Here is a 9,434-nt window from a genome sequence, read left to right as displayed (position 1 = left end):
AGAGCATGCAAGGAGATAGGGGAGAGAAGGTAAGTTTGGAAAGGGAGCAGGGGGTTTTAAGGGGAGATAAAAAGTGAATAACATGTAATTCATAAAATTTAAATAAAATATTTTTTTTAATTCCTTTTTAGTTATATTATAAGAGGTGTGCTTTGTGGTTGATGTGCCAATGAAAGTGACCAGACTGAATGGAGTCTCTGTCACTTTGTTTCTGTTGTTCTTGGTCTCTATTTCTGAATCTGTCTTTCTCTTTCTCTCTCTCTCTCTGTCTCTTTCAGTCTCCCTCTCTCTGACTGCCACTTGTGATTCAGTATGAAAAGCTCTCAATTCTGCTGAAGCACTAAACAAGTAACCCTGGAGGATCTCTGTAAAAATATAAGGAAGGTCCCAATTAAATACTTTTTGTTCAAAAGTTGCCTTGGCCAGGGAACATTTTCCCAGTATGTAATTCACTGACTGATGACATAACTGTGCATTTAACAAATAATAATGGAATCTTTGATAATATGAAAGTCACATTGATATGTGAGTTCAATAATGACCACTTGAAAAAAATATGTGACCCATTTCATGAACTAAGTGTCTTGGACACATGAACTGTCATCTCTGGGTTATATGCTTTCAGCTGCCCAGATTGAAGCATGTAGGGATGTTCAGCCTTTCTCTCAAGCAAGCTGTTAATTTTGGCCCTTTTAATAACTGGATCCTAAAACTCTTACTGAATATCAACTATTTCATGACATCATTCTCCCTCTCAGCCAATCAACACCTAAGATAATTTTGAGTTTCCATGGAGATGAGCAAACAAACTTTCCTCAGTATCCAGTATCTGTGATCCTGTGCCCACATGACTATTTCTTGTGTAACCCATCACGACTTTATCTCATCCCTTTATCCAGACCCCACACCTTTACTTTGTTTACCTCTATGACAATGTCAGGTAGGAAATGAAACTGTAATATTTGTTTAATGGGACATATCTGTAAGGATGAAAGTTTCAAAATGATGTGAGATTAAGGGGAATGTACCAAATGACAAGGTTATCTCCTACTGTGGTCTTGAATCTGAAATTTCCTAGATTGTGTTTGAATTGAACAATTCATGGAGTACTAACTATATGAATTTTCACACTCTTATTGATATAATAGGCTGGCAGGGAATAGGGTTTCTTGAGATATTGAATCTTTAAGAGCAGGAAACTGAAAAGTTAGCCAGACAGATCTTGGGGCTGGTATGGCTGAAACAGAGAATGATTGGTATATGTAAAAGGAGAACTGAGGTGCAATAACCTTTTTTTCATCTTATCAATTACATTTTATTAACTCTGTATCCCAGCTGTATCCTGCTCCCTCATTCCTTCCTAAAAGCATCCTCCCTCCATCATCTCCACCCTGCCCCTATCCAAGTCCAATGATGGGGGGTACTGCTCCCCATTCATCCAGTCCTGTTTTATCAGGTATCTTCAGGATTGGCTGCAAAGCCCTCCTCTGTGGCCTAACAAGACTGCTCCTCCCTTGGGGAGTGGGGATGTCAAAGAGCCAGCCATTGAGTTCCTGTTAGAAATAATCCTTGTTCCCCTCACTATGGGAAACTAATTGGTTACTGAGCTACCACAGGCTACATCTGAGCAGAGGTTCTAGGTTATATCCATACATGGTCCTTGGTTGAAGCTCCTATCCTTTCCCCTCATACTAACTCCCCTTCTTTCATATGATTCCCTGTACTCTGCCAAAGGTTTGGTCATGAGTCTTTGTATCTGCTTTAAAAACACTGCTAGTTAGAGTCTTTCAGATGTGCTCAGTAGACTCCTGCCATACGGTCAATGCACATCCCATCTGTCTTTCTAAACAAGGATTGATCATCTTACCCCGTGTCAGCTCTCTTGATAATCTTTTTTAGGTGTATAGATTTCATTATGTTTATCATATCTTATAGGTCTATATAAGTGAGTATATACCGTGTTTGTCTTTCTCCTTCTGTGATATTTCACTCAGAATGATCTTTTCTACATACCACCATTTGCCTGCAAATTTCATGATCTCCTCCTTTTTGATTGCTGAGTACTATTCCATTGAGTAAAAATACCACAATTTCCGTACCCATTCCTCCCTTGATGGACATCTGGGTTGTTTCCAGGTTCTGGCTATTACAAATAAAGCTGCTATAAACATGGTTGAGCAAGTATCACTTTTGTGTACTTGAGCAAAGTTTGGGTATATACCTAGCAGTAGTATAGCTGGGTCTTGAGGAAGCATTATTCCTAATTGTCTGAGAAAGTGACAGATAGATTTCCAAAGTGGTTGTATTAGTTTACATTCCCACCAGCAGTGGAGGAGGGTTCCCCTTTCTCCACAACCTCTCCAGCTTGTGTTGTCACTTGAGATTTTCATCTTGGCCATTCTGATGGGTGTGAGATGAAATCTCAGGGTCATTTTGATTTGCATTTCCCTGATGGCTAATGAGGTTGAGCATTTCTTTAAGTGTTTCTCTGCCATTCAATATTCCTCTACCGAGAATTCTCTGTTTAGCTCTGTTACCCATTTTTTAATTGGATTACTTAATTTGTTCTTTTAAGCTTCTTTATCCTTTGTGTATACTGGATATTAGTCCTCTGTCAGATAAAGGGTTAGTGAAGATGCTTTCCCAATCTGTAGGCAATCCTTTTGTTTTGATGATGGTGTCCTTTGCTTTACACAAGCTTTTCAGTTTCATGAGGTCCCATTTATTGATTGTTGCTCTTAGAGACTGTGCTGATGGTGTTCAGTTCAGGAAGTTTTCTCCTGTGACAATGACTTCTAGGCTGTTCCCCACTTTTTCTTCTAACAGATTTAGAGTATCTGGTTTTATATTGAGGTCTTTGATGCAATTGGACTTTAGTTTTGTGCAGGGTGATAAATATGGATCTATTTTCATTTCTTTGCATGTAGACATCTAAGTGGACCAGCACCATTTGTTGAAGATACTATCTTTTTTACATTGAATGGTTTTGGCTTCTTTGTCAAAAATTGAGTATTCATAGGTGTGTGGGTTTATTTCTGGGTCTTCTATTTGGTTCCATTGATCCTCCTTTCTGTTTTTATGCCAATACCATGCAGAGCTGACACGGGGTAAGATGATCAATCCTTGTTTAGAAAGACAGATGGGATGTGCATGGTATTTTATTACTATTGCTCTATAGTACAGCTTGAGATCGCAGATGGACATACCTCCAGATGATCTGTTGTTGTACAGGATTGTTTTGGAGATTCTGAGTTTTTTGTTTCTCCATATGAAGCAGAGAATCTTTTTTTCAAGGTCTGTAAAGAATTGAATTGGTATTTTGATGGGAATTTCATTGAATCTGTAGATTGCTTTTGACAGGATGGCCATTTTCACAATGTTAATCCTACCAATCCATGAGCATGGGAGATCTTTCCATCTTCTGATATCTTCTTCGATTTCTTTCTTCAGAGACTTGAAGTTTTTCTCAAACAGGTCTTTCACTTGCTTGGTTAATGTCACCCCAAGGTACTTTATGTTATTAGTGGCTATTGTGAAGGGTGTTGCTTCCCTAATTTCTTTCTCAGCCCTTTTGTCTTTGGTATACAGGAGAGCTTCTGATTTTTTGGAGTTGATTTTTTATCCTGCCACTTCCTGAAGGTGTTTATCATCTGCAGGAGTTCTCTGGTTGAATTTTTGGGGTCGCTCACATATACTATCATATAATCCTCAAATAGTGACACTTTGACCTCTTCCTTTCCGATTTCTATCCCCTTGATCTCCTTTCTTTGTCTTATTGTTCTTGCTAGAACTTCAAGTACTATGTTGAAGAGGTATGGATAGAGTGGGCAGCCTGGTCTTGTCTTTGATTTCAGTGGGATTGATTTAAGTTTCTCTCCATTGAGTATGATGTTGTCTATAGGCTTGCTGTATATTGCCTTTATTATATTTAGATATGTGCCTTGTATCCGTGATCTCTCCAAGACTTTAAACATGAATGGGTGGTGGACTTTGTCAAATCTTTTTCAGCATCTAAGGAGATGATCATGTGGTTTTTCTCCTTCAATTTGCTTATGTGGTGGATTACTTTGATGTATTTCTGTATGTTGAAGCACCCTTGCATGCCTGGGATGAACCCTACTTGGTCATGGTGGACGATATCTTTGATGTGTTCTTGGATTCGGTTTGCAAGTATTTTATTGAGTATTTTTGCGTCAATGTACATAAGAGAGATAGGTCTGAAATCTTCTTTTTTGTTGGGTCTTTGTATGGTTTAGGTGTCAGGGTGACTGTCACTTCATAGAATGAGTTTGGTAATGTACCTTCTGTTTCTATTTTGTGGAATAGTTTGAGGAGAATTGGTATTAGCACTTCTTTGAAGGTCTGGTAGAATTCCCACTGAATCAGTCTGGCCCAGGGCTTTTCTCTTCTTTTTTTTTTTTTTTTCTTTTGGAAGGAAGACTGTGAATGACTGCTTCAATTTCCTTGGGGGAATATAGGGCTATTCAGTCTTTCTACCTGATCTTGACTTAATGTTGGAAGATGGAATCTATCAAGAAAATTGTCCATTTTGTTTAGGTTTTCAAATTTTGTGGCATATAGGCTTTTGTAGTATGACCTAATGATTGTTTGAATTTCCTCAGTGTCTGTAGTTATGTCACCTTTTCATTTCTGAATTTGCTGATTTGGATGGATTCTCTCTCCTTTTTATTTAGTTTGGCTAATTGTTTGTCTATCTTGTTGATTTTCTCAAAGAACCAGCTTTTTGTTTTATTGATTCTTTGAATAGTTTTATCTCTTTCTAAATGATTGGTTTTAGCCCTGACTTTAATTATTTCCAGCCATCTGCTCCTCTTTGGTGTATCTGTTCCTTTTTTTTCTACGGTTTTCAGTTGGGCCATTAAGATGCTTGTATGTGATGTTACAAATTTCTTCTTGAAGGCACTTAGTGCTATAAATTTTCCTCTGAGCAATGCTTTTAATGTGTCCCATAAATTTGTTTATGTTGTGCCTTCATTTTCATTGAATTCTAAGAAGTCTTTAATTAATTTAATTTAATTTAAAGTCCACCATCCATTCATGTTTATTTCTTCCTTAACCCAGCTGTCATTGAGTAACAAGTTGTTCAGTTTCCATGTGCATGTTGGCTGTTTGTTATTTCTGTTGTTGTTTGGTCCACCTTAGTCCATGGTGGTCAAATAGAATACAAGGGATTATTTCAAACTTTTTGTATCTGTTGAGGCTTGCTTGATGACCAACTATATGGTCTATTTTGGAGAAGGTTCCATGTTGTGCTAAAAGGAAGGAATAATCTTTTGAGCTTGGGTGAAATATCTGTAGATGTCTATTAGTTCCATTTGATTTAGGGACTCTGTGTTTTTATTTCCCTATTTTTTCTGTCTAGTTGATCTGTCCCATGGTGAGAGTAGAGTGTTGAAGTCTCCCACTATTAAGGCATTAGAATCAATGTGCGATTTAAGCTTTACTATTGTTACATTTACGAATGTAGGTGCTCTTGTATTTGGGGCATAGATATTCAAAATTGTGATATCCTCTTGGTGGATTTTTCCTTTGATGAGAATTTAGTGGACCTCCTTATCTTTTTTGATTAACTTGGGTTGAAAGTCTATTTTATTAGATATTATGATGGCTACTCCAGCTTGTTTTCTAGAACCATTTGCTTGAAAAACATTTTTCCAGCCCTTTACTCTGAGGTAGTGTTTATCTTTGTTGCATAGATGTGTTTCTTGGATGCAACAGAATGTTGGATCCTGTTTCCACAACCATTTTGTTATTCTGTCTTTTTATTGGGGAGTTGAGTCAGTTGATGTTGATAGAAACTAGTGACCAACAATTGTTACTTACTTTAGATGTGGGGTTGGTGGTGTCACTGAGTTTCATTGCTTGTATTCTTTCTTTTTGTGTGTGTGTGTAGTTATCTAATTCCTCTGTTTCCTTAGATGTAGTTGTTTTATTTGGTTTGTAGTTTCCCTTCTAGTAACTTCTGTAGAGCTGGGTTACTATGTAGATAATATTTAAATTTGGTTTTGTCATGGAATATTTTGAATTCTCCTTCTATGTTGATTGAAAGTTTTGCTGGGTATAATAGTCTGGGTTGGAATCTGCGGTCCCTTAAGGACTGTATGATTTCTGTCTAGGCCCTTCTGGCTTTCATAGGTTCTGTTGAGAAATCTGGTGTGATTCTGACAGGTCTACCTTCATATGTTACTTGGCCTTTTTCCCTTGTTGATTTTCGAATTTTTTCTTTCTTCTGTAGGTTCAGTGTTTTGACTATGATGTGACGTGAAGAATTTCTTTTCTGGTCTAGTCTACTTGGTGTTCTGTGGGCCTCTTGTATGTTTATGGCCATCTCTTTCTTTAAGTTGGGAAAGTTTTCTTCTATAATTTTCTTGAAAATATTTTCCGGACCTTTGAGCCTGATGTCTTCTTTTTCTTCTACTCCTAATATTCTTAGATTTTGTCTTTTCATGGTGTCCCTCATTTCTTGGATGTTTTGTGTTTGGAACTTTTCTGATTTTATTTTTTCTTTGAGAGATGTGTCAATTTCCGCAAGTGTATCTTCGGCTCCTGAGATTCTTTCTTCCATCTCTTGTATTCTGTTGGTGATGCTTACCTTTGTAGTTCCTGATCTTTTCTCTATGTTCTCCAGCTCCTGGTTTTTCTCTATTTGTGTTTTCTTTATTGATTCTAATTCTGTTTTCATGTCTTGCACCATTTCCTTCATCTGTTTGAGTGTGGAGTCCTGCTTTTCAATGACAGCTTCAATTTTTTTTGTTCGTTTCCTCTCTATGTATCACTAATTGTGCCTCTACTTCTTTGGCTATAATTGCCTGTATTTCTATGAGAGCTTTGTTTATTTCTTTTTTATTTGCCTTCATTTGTGTGGACATTTCTTTGACAGCTTTGTTCATTTCTTCTTTGTTTGCCTCAATTTTCGTGGTCATTTCTCTGAGAGCTCTATTAGTTTCCTCTTTGTTAGTCTCAATTTCTTTGGCTATTTCTGTTAGGGCTTTTTTCATTTCATCTTTATGGGCCTCTAATAGCTGGAGAAACATAGTTTTGAGGTCATTTTCTTGTATATCTAGTGAATTGAAGTGTCCATTGTTTTGTGAGGTTGCTGGTGAGGTCATTATGTCCTGATTTTTGTTGGGTGTGTTCTTACATCTGCTTCTAGCCATCTGGTTATTTATAATCCTCTCTGTTCCTTGAGTTTGTAGTTCGGGCTATGATCATCTCTTTCTGTTTTCTGGACTGCCTTTTCAGGAAGATGAGAGAGTTTCACTGGTTTGGGAGTGTGCGTTGTGATTTCAGTTTTGCCTAAGTAAGGAATGTGAAGCTGGAGCTATTCGCATGCAATTTTAGCGGGCGCTGTGTGCATGTGTGGATTCTCTGACTATTGCAGTGGCCTGCAGGCACTATTATGCAGTTCTCCCTGAGATCCAGGTTTGTTTGCCTGGATTACACGGGTTGACCCACAAGGCAGAGGCTTCAACGTTGGGGTCGCTATCCCAAGAATCCCTATGATTCCCACACTAGGGTTATGGTTGGCAGTGATCTCATCTGGTTGCTTCTGTGGAGAGGCCCTGGATCCTGGGCAAACTCTCCCTAGAAGACTCACTCACTCTCTTGCAGGACCAGTTGGAATGCACAGGGGTTCCCCTTGCTCTCTACTCTTTGATTTGGTCCTGCTGTGGAAAATGTGTGGGTAGGCTAACAGTCAGCTCTGTGGCACCTTGTCCGCAGGACTCAGTGTCCACCTTTCCTGTGTGCTGCCTCTCTGTTCTTTCCCTCTGCCAGGAAGGGGCTATGTTGACTGGTCCTGGATAGTGCAGGAAAGAGTTAGGTTGAGTGTTCTTTGGGCCCAGATCTCTCTGCCAGAAGCCGCCTGTGGGTAGAACCTATGTTTGCTGATCCGGAGAGAGTACCAGGTATGGTTGAGTGTCCTCAGATCCAGAGCTTGTGTTTCTCTGCCAGGGGCCACTGGGTGAGCTAGAGAGGGGGTGCTGTGTCCTGTGGGAGGCTGCCTCTCTGTCCTTCCCCTCCGCTAGGGCAAGCTTATGGTGGTGCTCTCAGGAGAGTGCCAGAAGGGGTTGGGACTTCTCAGTCTAGATCCTGAGCAGAGGTTTCTCTGCCAGAGGTCAGAAGGCCGCCGGTGTTAGGACTTGGTGCTAGACATTATTGCGCTGGACCCGGGAGAGTCTCAGGACATGTTGAATGACCACAGTCTCAGATCCAGAGCTGAAGTTTGTTTGCTAGGAGCAGCCAGCAGCACTGGGGTCCAGGCACTGTGAAGCTGCTGTGCACCTCTTTATCCTTCCACTCTGCTGCAGCTGGGTTATGGGGGCATTTGGAGGAGTGCCTGAAAGGATTGAGTTTTCTCAGCCCCAATCTTGAGTTGGGGTACAGACAATGTAGTCTGTGGCATATTCTGCTGGATGCCTCCTGCCTCCTCCAAAGTGGGAGTAGGGATTTTGAGCTGGGCACACAGCTGCTCGCTCTCTGCACTCAGAGGGAGCTCAGTTATGATGGCGGTGCCTACCTGAGGTCAGTGAGAACTTCCAGGGAAAGAATGGGTGACCCATGATCAGATTTGCAACTTTCCTTCCCTGTGGGGTTTTCTTGCGACTGGGACTCCCAGTCTCTGGCACCCTTGTGCCCATCAATCAGCCTGGGAAAATGATTAAGACACGCAGGCTTGCGGCTCCAGCACAGAGACCCAATGCCCACGTTACCCGGGATCTCTTCAGGGTTCTGGCCGAGAGGTCCGAGAGTGGACCCAACCAATTCCCATGCTGTGGGAGCCTCCCCTCACCTGGGAATCATGATTGCTGTAGTTTTAGGGCCCAGAGTTCAGTTTCCTGGTCACTGCATGGAGAGTGCTGTCCCACTTGTCAGACACAGAGCTCTCCCAGCACTGCCATCTTGCCCTCCCCCCCTGCAACAAACTTTTTGACAGCTGGTGATTCTTCCACACTAGTGTTGCCAACCCTATAAGGCTTCCATTGGCTGACCTCACTGGATCAGCAACTGTGTCCGATTGAGTCGTCAGTGAGGAAACCTATTGGGTCCTGAGTTTTACAGTTAAAACTGTGCCTTCCAGATAGTGCAATGGATCTATGTTATATGCCTCAGACACAATAGCATGTGTGTCCACAACACAAACTCTCTAAAAGTATAGATAGCACCAGGACTGCTTGTTCAGAGATTTCACCTGATCTCATGGCCTCTGAGGTACCTGGGTAACCACTGGTCCATGGCCATGATTCTCTGCACCACACTGAGTTTCTAGAAGGCATGCCATACAATGTCAAAAAACTGTCCTCCTTTAGCGGAATAATTTCTCCATGGTAAAAGTCATTGTAAAAGCTGTCAATGTATTATTTTTATTGAATATGTAATTTCATCTAATATACATTACACTCTTTTTCTATTGC

The sequence above is a fragment of the Meriones unguiculatus genome (assembly GCF_030254825.1).
Source record: "Meriones unguiculatus strain TT.TT164.6M chromosome Y unlocalized genomic scaffold, Bangor_MerUng_6.1 ChrY_unordered_Scaffold_23, whole genome shotgun sequence".
Taxonomy (NCBI): domain Eukaryota; kingdom Metazoa; phylum Chordata; class Mammalia; order Rodentia; family Muridae; genus Meriones; species Meriones unguiculatus.
Note: the sequence above shows the minus strand (reverse complement) of the source record.